Source organism: Marmota flaviventris, chromosome 5 (genome assembly GCF_047511675.1).
Source record: "Marmota flaviventris isolate mMarFla1 chromosome 5, mMarFla1.hap1, whole genome shotgun sequence".
NCBI classification, from domain to species: Eukaryota; Metazoa; Chordata; class Mammalia; order Rodentia; family Sciuridae; genus Marmota; species Marmota flaviventris.
The window spans coordinates 75,607,073-75,621,510 of NC_092502.1; the positions used below are offsets into that span (position 1 = coordinate 75,607,073).

Genomic DNA, 14,438 nt, shown 5'->3' on the forward strand with positions numbered 1-14,438 from the left:
TTTGCTCTAGATTTAGTCTGAATGTAAACTATATTGTTTATTTTTCCTTATTGAATGAAAAGCTCAAACATTATCATTATTTGTCTACTAACCTTTGCCATAATACCATACAGGTTAAAGATCCCTAGCCTTTGTAAAATTGAATTGTTATAAGAAAATAAGTTTTTATGAGAAGGAAAAAAAAACTATTAAAAAATTTTTGAAAAGTGCCAAAGCATAAAATTAATAATTTAAGCAAATATCTTAAGTGTCACAGACAGTTTGCAATACGGTGGTTTGGACAATGGTAAAATTTCAGGATGAAGCAAGTATATATCTCACTGGATGCACACACCTGACAGTGAAATACCAAGCCAAATTTACTCAAAGCACACCAAAGGCACAAAAAATACGTATCAGAAGCCCAACATTAACACAACATTTGATTTCTAAACATATGCAGGATCACTTAACCAGTGATCACTTAACCAGTGATCCTGGATAACGGATACAGTTTCTAGAAGTATAAAAATAAGTTATATCTAAAAATTTCTTGCATAAAATACAAAGAAGTGAGTTAAATTTACATTGTCATGGGGATCATTAACTAATTATTTCACTTGAAGAATATAATGACTCATTATAGCATCTAAAGGAACGCAAATGTCCGACAACATTCAGAATCTGAGACAAACATCAAAAACTTAGAAAAAAAAAAGCTGGAAATTTCTATAAATTACATTTCTTTAAGAACACAACTAAATCCAAGACTACTGTGTCTCACCCACCCTTACTGCCTTTGCTCATAATTAGTTCTTTTATGTATCATAATGGTGATTGCCTGATTTAACCACGCTCTAGAGGCCATGGACCTAACTAAACCTTTATACCTTATGAGAGCACTGGTAACCTGAGATGTCAGGACAGTTTAGGATTTAATATGACCATGAAATGTGGAAACTCAACTTCATTATTTTATAAGTTTATCAAAAATAAATTCTTTGCTGATCTAGAAGAGAAAATAACTATGGATTAAGAAAATTTTTTAAAAATGGGAAAAAAATCACCCTAAAGATGGAATTTTTTTTTACCTATATCAATTTTGCTACCTAGCTCCTGTCCTATAGTCACAAATGGTTTCCTAAGAACAGTCAATTGAATACAGAATAAAATTATATTCTGCAACTAATTTTCCCAGCTTTGCTTGTGAACACCCCATCCCTTCTCCTTCCCCATGATGCCTGAGATGCTTTGATGGTATGTCATGTGGTTAAAGACAAAATATCTAAGATATTTTCCATTACTTTCTTCTCTATCCTTCCCCAGCTAGCTGGTTCCAACTGCCTTCATGTCTCAACTCAAATATATATACTCAGAGAAGTCTCTGTAAGCACCCAGGCTAAATCATACTTCCACAGTATCCCCAAATCACTATCATTACATCATGGCTTATATCACAAATCAAAGTTACCTGTTCATTTACATGCCTTCTCTCTTCTCTTCACTCCTATTCTCCATTAAAACATAAGTCTAAAGAACAGGGACTACACATGCTGTTTGGTTCACATCTACATGCCCCCTAAGCAATCAATGAATGAGACTCTCAGTTTAATATTGGTAGTTACATAACATTATATATATATATATATATATATATATATATATATATATATATATATATATATGCCAAGCTCACAGATACATGAAACATAAATTAGAAAAGGAAGTGACAGCAGGAACTTTCAATAATCTAGGCATGAGGTGAGATGCTCTAGAATTCGATAATGGTAAGAAATATGGAAGAGAAAGAAGACAACGGAGTCATTTTATGAAAAAGTATCAAGAGAAATTAGGGAAGGATTGGAGCTAAAGAAAAGGAGGATTACAACAAATATGACTTGGGGTTCCAATGACAAGTGTCTAAGGGAGCAGTGGTATTAATAAACAAGACAGTGAAGTAGAGTTGACAAGGGGACTCACTTTGGAATGATGAATATAAATTTGGTCAAGATTACTGATAATAGGGGGACATCCAAAAGGAACTACTCCAATAGAAAACCAAGCTTATGGGAACAGGAAGCACAGTAAAACAAAGCGGACGTCACTTTCCTACATTCATATATGAATACACCACCCATGAAACAACACAACATGTACAACCACAAGAATGGGATCCTAATTAGAATAAGTTATATTCCATGCATGTATAATATGTCAAAAAAAATTTAAAAGAAAAGTAAGCTTAGGAAAAGGGGCCATATAAATTTAAGTTAGGGGGCTGGGGTTGTGGTTCAGTAGTAAGTAGAGCACTTGCCTAGCAGGTGTGAAACACTGTCTTCGATTCTCAGCACCGCTTATAAATAATAAATAAATAAATAAAATAAAGGTCCATTAACAACAACAAAAAAAAATTTTTAATTTAAGTTAGGGAACTGGGTGTGGTGGAATATGCCTGTAATTCCATCAACTCAGAAGGCTGAGACAGAAGGATTGCAAGGTAGAGGCTAGTCTTATCAACTTAGAGAGACCATGTCTCAAAATAAAAAGGACTGGGTATGTAGCACAGTGGCAAAGCACCCTGGGTTCAATGCACAGTATACAAAATAATAAGGAGGAAATAGGGAAGCATGGGAAGTCTTAAAAAGAAAATCAAAAGGAAAGTCAAAGATCAAGTAGAAAGATAATATATGAGGAAAAGGAAGTGATAATGTTAAAATGAATAAATTTGTGAAAAATTCTAGAAAAGAGTAATAAGGAGAAACTATTCCTACAGTTGGCAAAAGATGTTTAAAATTACCAAAATTGTGCCATAGATTAGTCACATCTGTGGGTCAGACTTAAAAGTTGAGAAAAATCTTCTCAATATAGCCATCAAATTTGTGGGGAAAAGAATGGATTATTATAGGTTCTCTGATGTTTTTTTTTTTTTTTTTTCCAAACATGCTCATAAGAAAAAGTTAATATATTATGTCATGGAAGCCAGGGGACTTTCCTTTTAGAATAGCTTGCCACTACATGTTTTTAAGAAAAATTGCATGAGTAGGTCAAAATAGGTAGAAATAAGGTCACAATAACAGGCCAAAGGAGCACAGCTTTTAGTGTTTTCTCAGCACAGACTCTCTAATCAGAAAAAAACAACCAATGGAAAGCAAAAACAACATAATTTTAAATATGAAGCAACAGCCTATGTAATGCGACACAGGAATAATAAGGTTAGTGGTTATACCTCTTTAACTGAACTGCCTATTTTTCCCACTGTATGACCCTCAAAACCATCCATAAGCATGGTTTAAAAAAGAAAAAAAAGAAAGATTATAAACCAGAAGATTCTTACAGGCAGTGAAGTTTGGTTTGGTATAAAATATTTATTGTGTAAGACAAAAACACTTGCCATGTGATCATTCAATATCAAAGACAAAAGCAGAAATCTGTAAGCACACAAATTTGCCCTGTACTCCAGACCCTATGTGATAAGCACTTCAGCATCTGAGGGATAAAGAACAACAAATGGTACCTGCCCCCCCAAAAAAGGGAAAGCTATTGACCTAATTATTGAGAAACACAGCAATGACCATCATCATTTAATAATAGCCACAAAAATTAGAACAGAGTATCTTGTAGAAACAACATATAAGGAAATACTTCTAAAAATAAAAGCAATAACAGAAAAGTTATGTAAGCATATAAAAAATACCACTTAAAATCACTACTGTTAGTGATAAGACAAAAATTAAGACAGATTATAACTGCATTTTCAAGACTTTAATAATTTAAATAAAAGTAATTGGAAATAGCTATATCCAACATTAAAAAAAAATGGCAGCGGGGGGGATTACTGGGGGTTTAACCCAGGGACAATTTAACACTGAGCTACATTCCCAGCCCTATTTATTTTTTGTATGTTATGACAAGGTCTGAATAAGTTATTTAGGGCCTTGTTAAATTGCAGAGACTGGCCTCAAATGTGCCATTTTCTTGTCTTAGCCTCCTGGGCACGCCACCATTCCCAGGCAGAAAATTTTACTTAGAACAAATACAGGCATTTCAAAGTATTTTTATTCACTTGATGTTTAAAAATCAAATAAATGAACCAATTCTAAAAAAGGCAGAGGAAAATATATCCAAAAACTCATGCCCCTCCCATAAGGTCTATTGCTCTGGTTCTACCAACACACTAATTTCTGGCAAACAATTTTTACATATACACTTCAAGATATTTCCTAATAAATAGGAGATTCAGAGGCAAAGGTGGAAAAGGAAACGAAGGAAACACAGCCCATGTATGTAGCAAAATGTAGCAAAATTCAGAAACTTAGGCATTCTGAAAGTTAACAATACTGGTGTTTCACTTTTTTAAGGTACTGACTTGATTTGTAACTAATTAATGTATTTCTGTGTTTCTATTTCAATGCTAGGGGATTTGATATAAAAAGCTTAATGAAGGAAGTAACTGATCAAAATTAAGCTGAGTATTTCTGTCACTGCTCATTTTGCCTAGGATGCAGAATTTACACTTAAGAATACTGGAGAGCACAAGAAGCAGTAAATCATTCTCCCCCTATGTAGACTCATCAGCCATTTGGATTGTGGTGACACACAGGAGGACACACTCAAAGAGCCTTTCTCCCTAATGATGAAATAGTTACAGACAACTTAGTAGCAAACAATGCATCACCTAATAAGCTTCAAAGAATCACAAATTAATTTCAAATGAGACAATGAGTTGAATCTGTAATCACACATTTGGGGAAATATGAAATAATACAAGATGACAAACAGAGTTTTATTCATAAATTTAAAAATTAATTAAAACTCAAAAAGATAGAGGCTCTCAAAAGAATCAATTCATACCCTAAAGACAGTTGCTAATCAGATTTTCTTTTTTGAGGTACCAGGAATTGAACTTTGAGGCACTTGGCCACTGAGCCACATCCCCATCCTTATTTTGTATTTAATTTAGAGACAGAGTCTCACTGAGTTGCTGAGAACCTCACTTATTTCTGCTAATCAGATTAGGGAGATTATCTGTAAGAGAGTAAAAATAAGATTTTTATTTTAAAACTCTTCATAATTGTAGAAACTTGTATTTTTTGAATATTGATGCCTATTAAAGGTTTCGTGTATGAGGAAAAGAAGACAATGAGTTACATCTCATTATTTCTTCCCAATTTCACTTCAGATCTAGCCATTCTTCTTTCAGCTCTCAGTGCATGCTCTCAATCTGCCTAAAACATTTTCCCTTCTAGTACTTGCTTATTTGCACTTATGAATCCACTGCTGACTACCACATCCCACCCAAACGTCACTTGATTTCATAGCATTCATAACAAAAGTGAATTATACATTCGTATTTTGTACTGTCTTTTTCCTCCAACAGACTATAAGCTCCATGAGCACAGCAATCACATCTGTTTCAAGCACCATTTACTCAGTGTTCCTATTTATATAAAAGTGTAAGAAAAGGGTACCAAAAAATGCAAAAGAAAAACAAAGTATATGAAGCAGATATTTCAGAAATAAGTGGCTCCTAAAAATGAAAAGAAATTTAACCTCACTAGGAAATGAAAGTTGAAAACTCAATAAGATGCCACTTTTCACCTATCAGATTAGAAAGATGAAAAAGTTGTATAACATACTGTAACGCCGAGGTTGAACAGAAATAGGTATTCTTAAGTACTGCTAGCAATCTTAAATTGTAAAATGCAAAGATACTTTTCCAGGTTCTCTCAAAAAAAGTCAGAAAATATTTAAAAGTTTTAAAAAATGAAAGTACTATATACACTAAAGATAAAAGATACACTCTATGCATGAGCAAGAGATCAGAAATAAAACTACATGGTAATCAATTGGAAATAAATAAATTAAGTCCCATTCATTAAATAGACTTTATAAAAGGTTCTCCAAGAAATATGTTTAAAATGCATGGTACAATACCCATTAGGATAGCTATTATTTAAAAAACAGCAAACAAGTGGAAATAAAGAAAGAAATCTGCACAATGCTTGTGGGAACATAAAATGGTACAGCCACTGTGGAAAACAGTACAGGGCTTCCTCAAAAACTTAAATGTAGAATCACCATATGATCTAGCAATCCTACTCTGAGGTACATACACAAAAGGACTAAAATAAAAGACTCAGATATTTGTATATCAATTGTTCATAGCAGCATTATAAAAAAGACAAAAAAGTGGAAGCAACCCAAATGTCCATCAAAGGACAAAAGAATAGACAAAATGTGGTCTCTACATACCATGAAATGTCATGCAGCCTTAGGGAGGAAAGAAGTTCTGATGCATGCTGTAACAGATGAACCTTGAAGACACTGTGCAAGTAAACCAGGCCAACATGGAAGGACAAAAATTGCATAATATCTATTTATGAGATACCTAGAATAATCATATACAGAGAAACAGAAAGTAGAATGGTGGTTGTCAGCAACTGGCGATGTGAGCAGAGAGAAATGGGAATTACTATATAATGGATACAAACTTTTGGTTTGAGATTATGAAAAATTACTAGAAATGGAGGGTGGCGATGGGTAGACAACAGAATTGGAGACTTAAAAATCGTTAAAGGGGTACCTTTAATATTATGCATTTTTGCCACAATAAAAAACAAAGACCCACTCAAAAAAGCACAGTGCAATGTGCCTTATCATCTGTATAATATATGTATGCATATGTATGTCTACAAACATATGTGCATATTCAATTCTTTACCTGTACACAAAATAAATGCATCTAGTCAACTAGCTCCAGTAAGAAGAGATAAAGGACAAGGAGACAGAAATGGTTGAGTACTTTATCTTTCATTGTATACTCTTCCTATATATTTGGGCTTATATTTTAAAAAAAATTAAAATGTTTCTAAACTTTAAAAGCTATATCCTGATTTCTCCTAAGCACTGAAAACAAAACTGTAGCTTGAAAATGGCCATAATATTTAAGAATATTCCTCAGATGGTTCAATGAATAATTTCTGCAAAGTTTTAATAGGGGATGCAGTCTAATTTAAATACCTCAATGTATAATAAATATGACTTCATTCAAAAAATGTTCATTCATGCCCTTCAGTAGAGGAATGGATAAACAAAATGTGGTATACATACATAATGGAATATTATTTGGCTTTAAAAGAGAATAAAATTATGGCATGTGCAGGTAAATGGATGGAGTTAGAGAATATAATGCTAAGTGAAGTTGGCCAATACCAAAAAGAAAATGCCAAATGTTTTCTCTGACATAAGGAGGCTGATTCATAATGGGGTTTGGGGGCAGTGGATGATAGAGTCACAGGAGGATTAGATGAACTCTAGATAGGGCAAAGGGGTGGGAGAGGAAGGGAGGGGATATGAGGGTAGAAAAGATTGTGGAATGAGATAGACTTCATTACCCTAAGTACATGTATAAAGAAATAAATGTTGTGTCAATATTTTGTGTACAATAAGAGATATGGAAAATTGTGTTCTATATGTGTAATATGAATTGTAATGTATTCTGTCATATATAAGAAATTAGAATAAAAATAAATAAATTTAAAAAATGTTCACTCATCATAAATTGGGGAAACATGTAAGAAGTTAAAGAATAAAATTTTAAAACTCATTCTTAACAACTTACTAAACATGCACAAAGGGTTATGGTTGGCACAGTTTACCATGAATGGGGACATATATCATGTTTATGGGTGTACTATATTTTCTGAGGTATTTTAAATTGAGATCTAACAACATGCAATATGTATGTTCACTCATGAATTCTGACAACTATAATCACTATTCAAAATAATACCCAGAATATTTCCATTAACTCATGAGTTTTCCTATGCCCCTTTCCAAACTATGTCCACCTACTACTCCCCCAAAACATACAATTCTGACATTGTTATTTCTATCATAATAGATCAGTTTAGTCTGCTCTCAGATTTCATTAAGTGGAATCATGCAACATTTATTCTTCTGTGTCTGGCTTTTTTTTTCACTTAATATGTTTGTAAGATTCATCCATATTACAATATATTTGAGTAATTCATTATCTTTCATTGCTGTGTAGTATTCCATTGTATGCCACATTTTTATTTTTTATTGGTTGTTCAAAACATTACAAAGCTCTTGACATATCATATTTCATACATTAGATTCAAGTTGGTTATGAACTCCCAATTTTACTCCAAATACAGATTGCAGAATCACATCGGTTACACATCCACATTTTTACATAATGCCCTATTAGTAACTGTTGTATTCTGCTACCTTTCCTATCCTCTACTATCCCCCCTCCCCTCCCCTCCCATCTTCTCTCTCTACCCCATCTACTGTAATTCATTTTTCTCCTTGTTTATTTTCCCATTCCCCTCTTATATGTAATTTTGTATAACAATGAGGGTCTCCCTCCATTACCATGCAATTTCCCTTTTCTCTCCCTTTCCCTCCCACCTCATGTATCTGTTTAATGTTAATCTTTTCTTCCTGCTCTTCCTCCCTGCTCTGTTCTTAGTTGCTCTCATTATATCAAAGAAGACATTTGGTATTTGTTTTTTAGGGATTGTGTATGCCACATTTTTTAACCCATCATTTTGTTGATGGACATTTGAATTATTTCCAGTTTTGAACTTCTATGAAAAATTATTCTACAAAAATATCTATACAGGGCTGGGTTGTGGCTCAGTGATACAGCGCTTGCCTAACACATATGAGGCACCAGGTTTGATACTCAGCACCACATAAAAATAGATACATAAAATAAAGAGACTGTGTTCATCTACAACTAAAAATAAAAAATACATAAAAAAGAAAGTCATCCATTTTATGTTCCCATGAGCAGTAAGAGTGTACATTCTTTGCTATCACCAGTAGATTTTTTATTTCAGCCATTCTAAAGGGGTCAAAGACAATACCTCATAGAAGTTTTCATTTGTATCTCCCTGATGGCCACACATTACCCAGTCTCTACACACACACATCTGGGTCCTGCTGTTGCAGACTAATAAACTTCAGGGTTTTGGGCATGTAATGCCTCTGGGCTAATCCCTGGCCCGTAACCACAACTCTCTTCAGGTAACCTGAAATTTCTTCCCTACACTCTGACACCCCTTTCTTTGTCATCCTTCAGGTTTCTACTTGAATACCACTTGCTTCCAAAACCCCCTTCTTGCTCCATAGAAGAAAACATTCTATTGTAATCCTGTGCTTAATTACATATCTTGCCTGTTCTTCCCTGAGGGCTGGGATCAGGTCAGTCTTGCTCATCTGTTATTGCTGAATGCATGGTGGAGCAAATGAGAGAAGGCTTTGGAGATAAAGTAATATTTCAGCTGAGTCTCTGGAAATTAAAAGGACTAACATTATTCAGTTCATAAAAGGGTAAAAAAAATCCAAAAGAACACATGGACAAATTCCTGAACAGCATAAAACAGCATGTGTACAAGGTACCCACATGGATGGCTCAATACTCATCCTATGGAAGAGGAAGCAAGAAGTGACTGGGGACAAAGGTGGATAAGTAGGGGGGATCTGAATAAAAAAGTCAGTTTGTGTCAGGCAGAGAAAATTAGTCTGCAACTTTTGACACTGAAGTATAATTGCAATTTAAGCGCATAGAAAAAACATCATCAGACTCAAATATATTGAAAAACCCAATGGTGAAACGGAGGATGCTCTGAAATAGCGCAACTAGACTCAGGGAGATCATCTGGTAGTCTTCACAACAGAAAGAACAAGAGGGCTGGGGTTGTGGCTCAGTGGTAGAATGCTTACCTAGCATGTGTGAGGCACTGGGTTTGATGCCCAGCACCACATAAAAATAAACAAATAAATAAAGGTACTGTGTCCATCTACAACTTAAGAAAAAAAAATTTAAAAAGAACAAGAGCAACAGGGATGAAAATGAGGGTCCAGGGCCCACAGTTACTATAGAGGTGAAACTGACAAGGTTCAAGTACTGACTGGATGTGGGAAAAATGGCAGGCCAAAAGGCAGAGGATCATAGGAGTTAGGAGCACCAATTCTGCAGCAAGGGTGCCTGGCTCTGGTTCTAACTCCATGTCAGCTGGGTAACTTTTAGTTTTGTTCTTTAACTTCAATGCCTCAGTTTTCCCAAGAGGAGAATAAGGATAATAAAGGAACTTAAAGTGAATGCTAGGGGATTGACTAAAAAAATATATAAGTGCTTGGAACATGTCTTGGGTTCACAGCACACCCTCAAATGTTAGCTCCTACCAGTACATTAACCAGGGAAAAAGAAAGAAGTCTAGGTTGGAGTTTGAGATCTGGGAGTAGACTGAATGCTAAGTAATTTAAATAATAATGTGGACAAGCATGCAAAATGAAGAGAATGGGGAGGGGGGTTACCCCACAGGCAAGAGCAGGACACTTAGCAAATGAGGAGAGAAGAAAATCAGAGCAAGTTATTTTAGACCATGGTACATTGCTATGATCCCTCTGATGAAATGTTAAGTAGCTTTAGGCTGTAAACTCAATCCAACTCTGTACTGATTCTGAACTTCACAAGACACACTAACTTCTCATTGCTTTGTAAATTTTATAACAGCCTTTGGTTAAATACCATAAAATCTGACCTGTATAAAACATATAATAAATTAGTCTGTATAAGAACATTAACAGTCCATTTTTTTTCAGGAAAATACAAAATATACATAGGAGAAGTTGGATTCTTATTATTTAAGAAACTAACATCAAGTATTTCTCTGATTCCAAAAAATAAAGATAGTTGAGAGGACTGAGTGAAAAGTTCACTTACATATGAACCTTAAAAAGATACAAGAGGATGGTTAGAGATTAGATGAATAAAAAGTCTGCATTCTTAGAAACAAAATGAAAGGCAGAAATGTGGTGAAGATACAAAGTCTACTAAGTAATGGATACAACTGGAGCTTATTTCACATCAAAATGTGACAGAAAGAAGCTGGTCAAGATTTCTGAGATCATGCAAAGTGTTCTAGGTTCTAACCATTCAGTGGGTTTTTCCAACAACTACTGGCATCAAGGGCAGAAGCAAATGCAATGTAAAAACTGTTTTAGTATCTCAGAGCCCAGAGAGAAACAACAAATGTGAAATATGGTGGATGCTAGTCAAAGGAAATGCTAAGGGTAATGTTTTAGCAGCTTGACTCTGAGGTCACATTTTGATGTATTATGAACATTATGCAGTATTTAACTGCATTTAGCCAAAAATATCCAAATATGAAGTCTAAAAAGTAAATAAAACGAGCATATACAGAAAATGTGCTGATTACTTCATGAAAGGCAGTTTCTTTTAAATCCACTGGAATGTGTTACAAACAGGGGCCATGACTATAATTGATTAAATTATTTTGAGCCACCAAGAGAGAGAGAGAGAGAGAGAGAGAGAGAGAGAGAACTAGAAAAGCTAGATGTTGTTTGCATGGATTTCTCTTTAGTTAACTAGATTTTCACTTTTAAAGGCTTATAAAGCTAAATACTGCTGCCACATGAGGGAAGAATCAAACAAGTCATTGCTAGAATAGATTATGGGGATCACTTGAGTTATGTTTTTGTTACGTTCCCACAATCAATTGGTATTCTTCAGGGACAGTGAAAGCTTAGGTGGAACTCTGCTGGAATTACAAATTCAGCTCTGCAATAGCTAGTTTGCAAATTCAGGTACAGACATTTAATCCATAGCTCATCTTCAAAAAGGGAAAAACAAGCCATTGTATAAGCAATACACTAGTTGTCAAAAAAAAAAAAAAAGATTCTATTGGTAATGCCCCTTAGAACAAGCTAAGAACTTTAATTAAGGGGAGCAAATACAAAATACAAACATCTAATAAGTTTTCCCCAGTATTTATACATGTTGCCTACATTTAGGTAACTAACTCTAAGAATGTTTTGTTCAAGTAAGAAAAACAATTGCTATTATCCTAGTTCCACAGATAAATGTAATAAATGAACAAAAGTGAATGATTATAGCCAGAACAGAGAGAACTTTAAGCGAATCTTGACAACAACAACAAAAAAGCTCAATGTCCTAGTGTAGCTATAAAATAAACTTTTATTCAAGAAAAATGGTGCACACCCTACCCCCCTACATCCCCCCACAAATCTTGCCATCCTCTATCCTTAGCATTGCATTGAATCATATGAGGAACTTCCATTTTTGTACATCAAAAGTGGTCAAATATTGGCAACTGTATACAGTTCAACCTAAGTAAAATGGCCAACAAAAACAAAATAAAAAGAGAGAAACCTGCACTCAGGTAGAATCAAGAGAAGTGAAATAGGACAGAGGAGGCTGGACACCAAGGAATAGCAGGAAGCAGGTTTATTGGCAGCACCTGGGTTCAAAAGGGGGGCTTTTGCCTCCATCAAATCACCCCTCTGAACCCTGAGTTCAGAAATTTTAGAACTTTATACCCAGTATGTAAGGGGAGGGGCTCAGAGCCTCACAATCTGAGGAAGTTTACATAAAAGCAACTTTTTTCACTGTTCTGGGCACCCAATTCAGGCCAAGGACACTCTCTGTGAAAATCAGTGTCTGGGAAAGGGAGTGTTCTCCTCTCCTTTTTTTTTTTTTTAAATTTTTTTTTTTAGTTGTAGATGGACACAATATCTTTATTTATTTTTATGTGGTGCTAAGGATTGAACCCAGTGCCCCACAAATGTGAGATGGGCATCCTACCACTGAGCTATAACCCCAATCCATCCCCCTCCTCTTTTTTTCCCACCACCTGGCTCCAAAGGGCATGACTGTAGTCCGTCCTTTGAGATGCAAAAGCCTCTGTGTAGGCTCCAGACCAAGGCTGGAGGCCTTGAGTCCCTCACTCTGTCTCTGCAAAGGTATCCTCCACCTGAAAACTATGTTGTAAAAATTCTTGCTGATAGTCTAAGAACAACTATGCTAAACAGAATTTCTGAGGGTCTCTGGAGAAGTTTAGTTATGGCAGGGGTCTTCTGGGTGGGGGTCTCTGGCCTCCCTCAGAAGGAGATCATCCACATGTCCTAAAATTGGCAGCATTTCTGACAATGTAGGTGAAACTGTACAGAATTCAGCAAGAACTGATCCATAGCTGCCCAGTATGAAAATCAGTATGGAGTCTCAAGTCATAAATGGAGAAGATTCTGAGATTCTGGCTACAGCCCCTGGTTTGGAAAGCTAACTGCAGAGGCAAAGCTCACTAACCATAGTTCCTACCAGGCAGCTCCCTGATGCAGCCTTGCTGGAAGGAAGCCAAGCATGGCCTCCTCCTATCAAACACAGCAGGCAGAAAGCCTAGTTTCCTGACTGGACTTTTTGGCCTCTGTGAAGAACAATCTTCACACCTTCTACCTAACGTACAGGCCAAGTCAAAAGAGAGCTAGATGCAGAAAGTCAGCACCAGGCACAGCAATTTCACCAAAGAAAGACATTCATAGATGGGACATTCCTTCTCCAGATCTTCTCACAGCTCCAGTTCATCTCTTCCCCTCCCCCAATCCTATTTAATAACCTTGGCACCTTCCCCAACTGTTAGATGCAGGAAGTTCATGTACTCCTCCAGGAACTAGTTCTCCAACAAGGGAACTACGGAGGAATGTATCAGCTATCTGTTTAATTTGCAAGCAACACTAACTGGAAACAAAATGTACTGGGGATGTTACTGGGCACCAAGAATTGAGGGCAAGGCTAAAAGTCCAGGATAAACAAAGGGCTGGAGGAAAGTGAGATCATATGGCAGGGGCAAAAGGGACCAGGTCAAAGAAAAAGAGTCTCATAAATGCAAGGTGCTATGTGCTATGAGAAAGGGCTTGCAAACTTCTCTTCATACCTGCTCCCCTCCTTTCCATCTGTCAGCCCTCACTTCACTCTGTACAGATGAAAATCCTGGGAATTAATATGCTGATTAACGGTGTGTAGGTCACAGCTGACTTGTCTGATTTCAGGGCAGGAAGATGGAGGATCTGACCTCTCTGCATGAAAAACCATTTTCAAAAGGAAACTAGTGGAGTGAATGCCAATCTACCAGTAATAACAAATTCAGCAAGAAAAGGGTTTTTATATTCAATATATTCAGCATATATTTGGTTAGAAAAGGAAAGGCTTTCAAGCAAGATACATTAGGTATGAGTTAAGTTGTTTTGCTCAAGAATGAAAAAGGGAAAATACTTGGACTTATGGACAATAATACAAAGAACACAGAAATAAAGTTAAAACAAAGCATTTAAAGCCAGGAAAGAATAGACTCACTACCAGGGAGTGAATTAGGAGGGAGTTGGGGAATCCTTGAGAAGAATCTCGCAAAAGACAGCAAACATAAGAAATTAAGAAAAAAAAAAAAACTACATATGTAAAAGAGGCTAAACCCAATAAATAGACAATTGACTTCTAAAACAAATGAAAAGAAAGCAGCAGTCAGGAAGTGCAGAAAGTATGTTGAAGAAATTTTAAACTGATAGATGGAAAACTGAGTGAAAAATTATACATACCTAAAAATATAACT

At 35.6% G+C, this 14,438-nt stretch overlaps 1 protein-coding gene across 1 annotated transcript in view; it reads right to left on the minus strand.

Moving 5' to 3' along the window:
- The window catches only part of Man2a1 (mannosidase alpha class 2A member 1), a 163,234-nt gene that overhangs the window by 103,732 nt on the left and 45,064 nt on the right, over window positions 1-14,438 (minus strand). The window lies entirely within an intron of this gene.